Genomic DNA, 10,000 nt, shown 5'->3' with positions numbered 1-10,000 from the left:
TGTAGTGGAGTAAAAGTACAATATTTGCCTCTGAGATGTAGTGGAGTAGAAGTAAAAGTGTGGACAATTGGAAATACTCCAGTAAAGTAAAAGTACCTCAAAATTGTACTTAAGTACAGTACTTGAGTACATGTACTTAGTTACTTTACACCACTGGGTCTGACCCCCCCCTCACTGCCTCCTTCCCTCTACAGTACAGTACAGTAGTAGTACAGTAGCAGTAACATGTGTCTGTGGTGAGCAGGTTGGTAGTAGTGCTGCTTGTCACGTTGAGCGGGGAGACCATCACACTGTAAGGGTACCAGCCCAGACAGAGAGAGAGAGGAGCACACACTGTACTGTGACACACGCTGCACGGTGTGTGTGTGTGTGTGTGTGTGTGCTTGCGTGCGTGCGTGCGTGCGTGCATGTGTGAGTGAGTGAGTGCGTGCGTGCGTGCGTATGTATGTGTGTGCATGCGTATGTGCATGCTCTCTGTACATATGCCCACACTTTATTTTGTGGGCAAAAATGTGCAGACACGATAAAGTTGTGTGTGTGAGTGAGTGAGTTTGTGAGTGAGTGTGTGAGTGAGTGTGTGTGTGTGTGTGAGTGAGTGAGTGAGTGAGTTGATTGTGTGTGTGTGTGTGTGTGTGTGTGTGTGTGTGCGTGCGTGCGTGCGTGCGTGCGTGCGTGCGTGCGTGCGTGCGTGCGTGCGTGCGTGCGTGCGTGCGTGCGTGCGTGCGTGCGTGCGTGCGTGCGTGCGTGCGTGCGTGCGTGCGTGCGTGCGTGCGTGCGTGCGTGCGTCACCAAATTAAATAGTATTCACAGTACTCAACTCTTTTTTGGGCGGTTTGGTTGTTCACAGTGTTCACACGTTTGAAGGTGAAGGAGTTTGCACTTATTCCAGAACAGGACATTATATCAACTTCAACCTAACTTTCACTTCATTTGTCACATCACAAATTTACAGTTGCAAAGGGTGACAGAATGTTTTGTGCAAGCTACCCATGAAATAAATATTGTTGAACAATTAGGAAAAGATCCAGTTTGGATTAAACATTTAGTGCTTAGTTTTAGGGCTTATTACACGGTTGGAGTTCTGCCTGATTTATACATATTTACGCACAGGTTTCATGCACAGAAAATAGCAGATCTACTGTAGAAGCTCACTACGCCTGTGAGTTTGCAGATTGGCTATTTTCGGCTTTATAGTTTCATTAGGATTGAGAAAAATGGCTCTTATACAATCACCATCCTAAAATGTGGATGTCCTCACAAATATAGTGATACAAACACATGTGCGTGCGTGCGTGCGTGCGTGCGTGCGTGCGTGCGTGCGTGCGTGCGTGCGTGCGTGCGTGCGTGCGTGCGTGCGTGCCTGCGTGCGTGCGTGCCTGCGTGCGTGCGTGCTTGCTAGGGCATTCACGAATAGTGATTTTTAGCATTCGAATTTTTCGACCTATAAGTATTCGAATATTCGATTAATCGTTTTCATTATTATTATTTTTTTAATAGAATAATTGACTTTGATGTACAGTGGTCGAATAGTGGTTTGATAGTCGAATATTCGAATATGCGATTATTCTGTTAATGCCCTAGTGCGTGCGTGCGTGCGTGCGTGCGTGCGTGCGTGCGTGCGTGCGTGCGTGCGTGCGTGCGTGCGTGCGTGCGTGCGTGCGTGCGTGCGTGAGCGTGTGCTGATAGCAAAAGTAATTGCTTACTCTAAATGAGTCGGAGCAATAGGGTGAGAGTCTAATTCCACATTTTTTCCAATTATCTTTAATAGGTCTCTTCATTGTTGGATGTGTGTGCTGAAATTGTGCGGAAATGAATTGTGCTGTTTAGGTCTAATGAAATACAACTCACATATGAAAAGTTCTTTAACCAAATTCATGCTCCTGTATTGACTTCCTTCTGCTCAGAGTGGAACTCCCATGTTGTTTCATATCGTTGCTGTTGGGTGGACACCTTGTATGTCCAAGAGCGCTTTCACACTATGGTCCCGGGTGCGCACTCCAGACCGCTTGGCAGGTGTCGCGCTAGTGTGAATGTTGCGTATCGTTCCTCGAAACGGATAACCGTTCCGTTCCCGAAACCACCTCCGGAGACAGTCTCGAATCCGGATCATGCGTATCTGAGTACGGTACGCTGCAATGTGAAAGCAAGCGTACCGTTAGACGGAAGTGGCCCGCTATTTGTAATAGGTGACGGTATATAAACTCGCCAAAAACAGTCAACAAAAACACGTCGCAGATCAATCCACAGGGGTTCAACCATGGCCGGATCCCGCGGGTTAATTTCATCATTAAATTATAAAATGAACCCGCGGGATGATGAAAGATTTAGTACCGCATCATCCCGCGGGTTAATTTTATCATTAAATGACCAAATGAACCCGCGGGATGATGCGCTAAAACCCGCAATATTTATATATAATTTTTTTTATTTTTTATTATATAAAACATTACATACAGAACAAGAATGAGAGCCCGAGAGATAGAAAGAGAGGCCGTGTCACGGCCATATAAGGACAGCAACAATATATATATATATATATATATATATACAGTATATCTTGTGGATATCTTGTGGAGTTTCAGCTACTATGCATCCCAGAAATATATAGATTATAAGGCTTTGTAATTTGAAATTTGTAAGTAAATATGGTAACTCATTTAGATGTAGGCCTACGTAGGTTTAGGGTTTCCCAAGGACTATAGCCGTTTCACTCATGATGCAATTTCTCTTTCATAACAGATACACATACATGTGCCAGATAATCCCCACACCAAGAGAGTAAAAAAAGAAAAGACCTTGGATTGATGTACTTTATTTAGACATGAGACATAACAGTACATGGAAGTACAATTCACAATACAAGGTTTCAGTCATTCAGTCCGACTTCACTGTATGCTACTATAGTTGCCTTTTCATAAATGATATATTTTTGTACTTAAGCTGTCGTGAAAGTTTATAATATTTAGAGAAATTTAAAGTTTCAAATACAAAAGTAGTAGTAGTGGTGAAGGTTAGCAAACTGGACATTTAGACTGAATGTTTCCTGTATCCTCATCTTGCGCTAATGCACACAAGTGTTTCACCAGGTTTTATTTGTGTTGTTTCTCATAAGCGTACATCCGTTGTCCGTCAACAACACAGCAGTCTGTGCCTTGACCGCTGAGCACTCAGTGCGTTGACTCACTCCTCAGCCGCAACCCTATATTTATGCGCGACCAGCACAAACATTGTCGCATAGTTGATGACGTCTGTGTCGACAGGGGAACCACTATGTGCATGCCGCCACCTATAGATTGGGGGTATATATGCAAGTGTTCTCTGGTGCGCAAAGATCTTGGCCAATGTGAATGCAGGCCAGCATTCGTTCTGGGGAACGGTTGGAATGAAAACGGATCCAGTGTGAAGCCGCCCCAAAACTGTTCCTTTTTCATTATCATTTAAACAAATACGAAATTGTGTAAAAACGGCTATTTCACTGCTTTTGTGCGACACTCTTCTGTGATATTATATTTGTATTAATTTAAGAAAAGAACAATGAAAAGTTTAAATATGGAGATATGAGGTTTCTGCCAACGATATCATCTTATAATGTCTTAACCTTTAAAGCTCAGGTGGGCTTGGCTTCCAGGGATTTTAACACACAAACACACGCACGCACGCACGCACGCACGCACGCACGCACGCACGCACGCACGCACGCACGCACGCACGCACGCACGCACGCACGCACGCACGCACGCACGCACACACACACACACACACACACACACACACACACACACACACACGTTGCACTATGACTCATGGAGTGTGTTGAGATGTTAATACTTTATAAAAGGATGTCTGTTTTCTCATGCTTCATTGACTTTACGCTAAGCTTACCATGAGCTCATACAGAGCCGTGCTTCTGATTGGTCCGTGACGTTCACAGGGGATTAAGAGGCCTCTCCTCGTTGGCACAAATCATCTTCTGGATGATTTGAAGCAGCAGTGGAAGAAAAAGTACTCCCTTTTACTTCACTTTACTTTACCACTTAAACCCCAGAATCCGTAATCTGAGGAAACTTTCGCAGAAAATAGCCCATCTACAAGCTCGCAGAGGGGCCATGTCAGGGACCTAAAAACCTAAATATGGGGCACACATATGGGGCGTTACGGCAGTGCTGCAGCAGCGATTAGAAAATCTAGCCTTTAGAAAATAGCCGATCTACAAGCCCAGAACTTCGAAAGCTGCTATTTTTGACTAAAGTATAACATAAGGCTTGATCGTTTAATGTATGTTTTGTAATAATAATCTAAATCTGCTAAGTAACTAAATTAAGATTTCAAATAACTGCAGTGGAGTAAAAAGTGCAATATTTGCCTCTGAGATGTTAGTAGAAGTAGGCCTATAAAGAATTGCAAACTGGAAATACTTTATAAGTAAAGTAAAAGACAAGTACCTCCAAATTGTACTTAGGCTATACAGTTCAGTACTTAGTAACTTTACAGCAGTGACGGGGCATCCAGAAGCCCCGGCTCTCCCCGTTGGTACCAATCATCTTGTGGATGGGTGAGCGGTGAGCGCCCCACTCCCACCGCTCGGCGGTTAAGTGGATGATGGTGCTGCCTTGAACCCGCCGAGATTTCGGCTGCCCTCTGAATAATAGCATCTGTCCCACGTTCAAGCAGGATGCATAATTTAACAGGAGTGATTTGCATGGAGCGACACCTCATGCTTAATTTATCGTCCGTTTCGCGGCCGTGAATACGGTGTTGCGCGCCGGAAATAGCCGATCTACAAGCTCACAACGGGTCGGGGGAAGCTCACAAAGCTACGCGTTGAGAGCTTGTAGATCTGCTATTTTCATTTTATATTGTTCATTCGTCATAATTGTAATAGTTGTGGTATTGATTTGAAGTCATATGGCCCAGTAGTCCTGCTCTGGATAGATGCTTTTAAAGTGAGCTTTACTATCGTGGAGTTTGGAGGTTTTTGGGGTGATTTGGTTGATTGATAGATCCATTTAGAATAATTCACTCATTAGTTCATCGGTTGTTTAGTCTTTGCTGTGATTCATGTTAATCATGTCTGTCTGTCTGTCTGTCTGTCTGTCTGTCTGTAGGCCTACTGTACAATGTTTGAGCTTATGCTGCTACTGTAGGTGCATTACATCATAATACAGAAGCCTGTTGGGCTGATTTATTTATTTAGGTGAATAGTCTCTTATAGTTACACAGTCAGACGTTGATGGTTTTGTGAAACACTATTGTTGCTACTAGGTGAAGTATGTACAGAAATCCTTATTTTCATTTGGCCAAGGAAGACAGACTGTCAACACACTAGCCAACATGCCCACAAGCTGACAGTTTGTCAATGTGTGAAAAAAAAACATTAGACACAGCTGAGTATCACCGTATCATTTTTCACAGTACTGCATCGATTATCCAGCCCCTCGTATTGATATCGTCTCTGTCGGGTGGAAACCTCATATGTCCAAAACTGTTACTTTTCAGGATTCAAATAAAAAAGATAGCAAAAGTAGCAAATCGACAAGCTTGTAGATCTGCTACTTTTGATGCTTTTGTCCTATGATCGAGTAGGACTTTAATTTACGAAAAAAAACACAAACAGTTAGAATATGGAGATAAGAGGATTCTGCGGCTCTGCCCGACAGCAACGATATGTATCCGGGGCTTAAATTATCCGGCGCTACGCCGCAGACATCTTCCTCGGTTTATCTGTTGCGCCTCGCACATTAATGTTACGCTCCCAAAGGGTCCAAAATGATCACCACAACACACGTAATCCATGTATAGTGTTTAGAAAAATAATGCAAGAAACTAGAAATGCTGCTGTATGCCTCCACCAAACAATCTACGTATGTTTGTCCAGACTCATATAAGTGTGTACTGAAGGCTTTGAAGGACTTTAATAAAACGTATTACAGTAAGTGTAATTTTTCTTCCAAAATGTAAGTTATCACATTATAATTTTTTTTATATTAAGGTTATATTTGATAGAAATCCTAGTGTTTTGCCAATTATTTGGGGGGCCACTTGCAATATACTCACAGCCAGGGCTTAATTTGTGCCGGAGCTGGCCGGAGCTCGGCTCCGGAACCTGCCTGCTGCGCTCCGGAAAATCTAGAAGGTGCTCCGTCACCTCAAATGCACATACAATACGATACGATTTTATTTTAGGCTATTTAGTATTAATTCAGCTTTCACATTTTCCCCTCTATGTCCCTTCCTGCAATAGAAAAGGACCGTGGATGAAATGAAACCGAGTTCCGCTCGTAAATCGCCACAATTCTAACGGTATCATTCGCTGTTAGAAAAAAAAACGTTGAGCCGGGTGATCTGACTCCTACGCTCATTACGTTAGTTGTAGAGGACTCCACAAATAACGCAAAGGCCCCGACCTGCCCCTCATGTCAAAGTAGATGTCAATGTTTACAACTTGACTTTTAGTGGGATTCAATACTTTTCAAATTAAGCACCGCACACGGCCCACAGGTTGAGAAGCACTGTAACAGAGCACAGATGCTTCATAATATATGAATGCTGATGCAGAAGGAAGCTACACATTGACACATCTTCAACCTGCATGGCAGCGCAGAAGATTGATCCAATAGCCACAGTTTCAAGGTGGGCGCACAAGATTTGTGTCACCAATTCAATGTCTGACCAAACATGAAATATGATCACAATCTCCTGTTCTGTTCCTGAGTTATAGCATTAAATAATGGCCAGAAGATTTTTTTTTTTTTTGAACATTGTTACAGTGAAATTGACCTTTGGCCTTTTGGATATTAAAATGTCACCACTTCATCATTTCCATCCTGAGAATTCATGAGAATGAGACGGATGTTACAGTAGGTCACAGAGACCTTGATCTTTTACCTTTAACCATAAAAATCTCCCCTTCATTATTTTGTCATAATTCTTGAATTATGAAAAACGAAGAAAATAACTATTTTGTGATGTCACAGTGACATTGAGCCTTTGACTATCAAAATCAAATTAGTTCATCCTTTAGTCCAAGTGGACTTTTGTGCCAAATTTGAAGGCAGTGCAGTACGAATGTGCGGACATTCATACTGTATATATAGACCATTCGTTCTCAAATGTTGTATACCAACAGCTGATTGAGTAGCACATGTTAGGCTAAATAAACATAATATGCTTATTCAAATTATTAATTTGTTACGGAATAACATACGCCACCATTTGCATTGATCTTCTCTGTACCTGCCCTGTTATCAAGTGTCCTAATCCTCATCTATGTTTTGTATTTCATCCTGCCTGAAAAGAGTTGGAGACACACGTCTTTGATACTGTCTCTTTCCATTTATACTGTATGTACTCAGCTATAGTAGCTCTGACTATAGACTCTCTGGTGGAATCAGGCCTATAGACCCGTCAGTTGTTAGGACACAGGTCTTTACTTAAGTAGGCTTACTGTACGCTATGTTTTTTTATTTTTGCAAGCTGATAACTTTCACTCCGCTACATTTACAAATAGAAATATTAAATTTTTGACTCCACTACAAGGGACTTTCGGGATCAAAACCTACAAAAATACATTAGGAATTAACCACTGAAGTTGTGACCGAGCCTGTAGATCAGCTGTTTTAATTATTTCTGAATATTTCTGATCATGTCTGAAGATTTCGGAACATTTCTGAACATGTAATTTGTTACTTTTGAATAAACGTTTTTAATACACTTTCAACGTTTTTGGACGTTGTGCAGACCTCTACAGTACAGTGCCAGATCAGTAAGCTGTGTGACTAATTGGTGGATCTGTCATCTCAATGTGAACAGTGGCACTAGTCCAGAGTGCTGGACAGGGAAAACAGACCTACACCGCAAGGACGAGCCAGGGCTGGTTGACTCAGAAATGGGACGGGTCCAATAGACTAATTTAACTCTGAAGAGTCTCCGAATGGAACCAGATGGGCCAGTTTGATTCACTCTTTGAAGTTTTGAATTAACACAAAGGATTTTACAAAAGTACTCATATTTTGCTCATCGGTAAGTGAAGGATTGTCTGGTTTTGTGTCGCTAATTGGTTGGTACTTATTAAAAAAAAGAAAAGACGAAGCAGTAAAGAATTAACTGCAGCACCATTATTACAGGATAGATGGAAGGACAGATGCATGAGGTGAGTTGATGGCATTTCGAGCTTGCGGGTCTGCTACTTTTGATGCTTTTGTGTGACGCTGTAGTATGATCAAGTAGGGCGTTAAATGACGAAAAATACATAAAAAGTTAGAATATGGAGATAGGAGGTTTCTGCCCAACAGCGACGATGATGTCAAAGTGTGGTCCGGGGACCCCCAGGGGTTCTTCGGGGGTTCCAGTTAAGTCCCCAGCAAAATAAATGAGGAGCAGTCCAAACATTTAAGCCCTACATCATATTTGGGCAATTCGAAAATAGCCGAATCATTTAGCTGGGGAACCCCCAGGAACCTCCTCAAGGACCCCCCGGAGGGGTCCCCATGCCCCACGTTGAGAACCGTTGCTGTAGATAGACATACAGTACATACTGTGTCCATTTGTACACTTGTACACACAGATTCTTTGCGGTGCAGATAAAACACAATGCAAGGGCGTGCAATTCTGCCAACTCAGTTCTAAGTGATTCTGTTCCTCGGGGTGTAGCAACACATATGTATGTGTGAGAGAGATATGAGAAGGGAGAGGCAGGCGAACACAGAGAGAGAGAGAGAGAGAGAGAGAGAGAGATGAGAGAGAGAGAGAGAGAGAGAGAGAGAGAGAGAGAGAGAGAGAGAGAGAGAGAGAGGCAAAGAGCAGATAGTGTGGGAGAGAGAGAGAGAGAGAGAGAGGAGAAATATTCGGAAGAGCAGGAGATAGTGAGATGGGGGTGAAGATAACAAAAGAAGGAGAGAGATAGAGAAAGAGAGAGAGAGACTGTTATTCCCATTACATGTGCTTCCGTTGCAGCGTGGGTGGCTGGCATGTGTTGTGGGCCACGAGGGAAAGTGAGAGAGACAGCCGTGTATGTCTGAGAGAGAGAGAGAGAGAGAGAGAGAGAGAGAGAGAGAGAGAGAGAGAGAGACAGAGTGATTTTCACAGTTTCATCTTGGCGTTGAGTGTGTGAAACGTAATGCTTCACATACTGTATAGCGATGTTTCCCAAACAGTGGGTCGGGACCCACTGTTGTTCATAGCCCAGTGGTATAGTATTGTTCATAGCCCAGTGGTATAGTATTGTTCATAGTGGTATAGTATTGTTCATAGCCCAGTGGTATAGTATTGTTCATAGTGGTATAATATTGTTCATAGCCAGTGGTATAGTATTGTTCATAGCCCAGTGGTATAGTATTGTTCATTAGCCCAGTGGTAGCCCATCATGTTCTGAGGATTTTGAAGTGAACCTGGGCAGACTATTTCTTATTGTCTCATTCTCAAGATGTTGAAAAGAAAGGCTATTTATATTTCATTAAAATGTTTGTAGAGACCCTTTCACACCTGGTTACATTTGGCTACACTGCCTTTAGAAATAACAGACAATTCATTGGACTGTAAATATTACAGCACAGTGCATACGTTTTGTTCAAAGCACAGATGAGTATGAGTGACTTGGCTACACTGGCCAAGACTATTGATAGAATGCACTGTGGTTTAAATTAATCAAATGTAATTTTGTCCAATCTGTATGGTAGAGTATGTTAATACAATATAACTTATACAATTGGGGTTGTATTTTGTCTCCCTGCTCTAATATTGAGACATTTGATGGTGTCAAAGGTCATGTCTCACCTAGACAAAGGATCTGACTGAGATTCAATTTATCCCCTGAGCAAGCAGGCAGGCTCTATTAGCTCAATGGTAAAAATTGACCTGTCATAGTCCTTTTGACCCTTTCTTGTACATATATGGAGTTCTGTGTGAGGCATGCCCAAATATGGAGTCCAGGCCTGGCCTGGCCCTGTACTGTGCCATCATATAGATGACATAATGGATATCTTTTGGGAGATCCGCTGATTAC

The 10,000-nt window shown here is 42.5% G+C and overlaps 1 protein-coding gene across 1 annotated transcript in view; it reads left to right on the top strand.

Moving 5' to 3' along the window:
* The window catches only part of LOC308078178 (voltage-dependent calcium channel gamma-2 subunit-like), a gene marked incomplete at its 3' end in the record, with an annotated part of 84,198 nt that overhangs the window by 42,457 nt on the left and 31,741 nt on the right, over positions 1-10,000 (top strand). The window lies entirely within an intron of this gene.

Source organism: Gymnoscopelus braueri, assembly GCF_963280865.1.
Source record: "Gymnoscopelus braueri genome assembly, chromosome: 2".
NCBI classification, from domain to species: domain Eukaryota; kingdom Metazoa; phylum Chordata; class Actinopteri; order Myctophiformes; family Myctophidae; genus Gymnoscopelus; species Gymnoscopelus braueri.
This window is presented reverse-complemented; position numbering and strand designations above follow the sequence as displayed.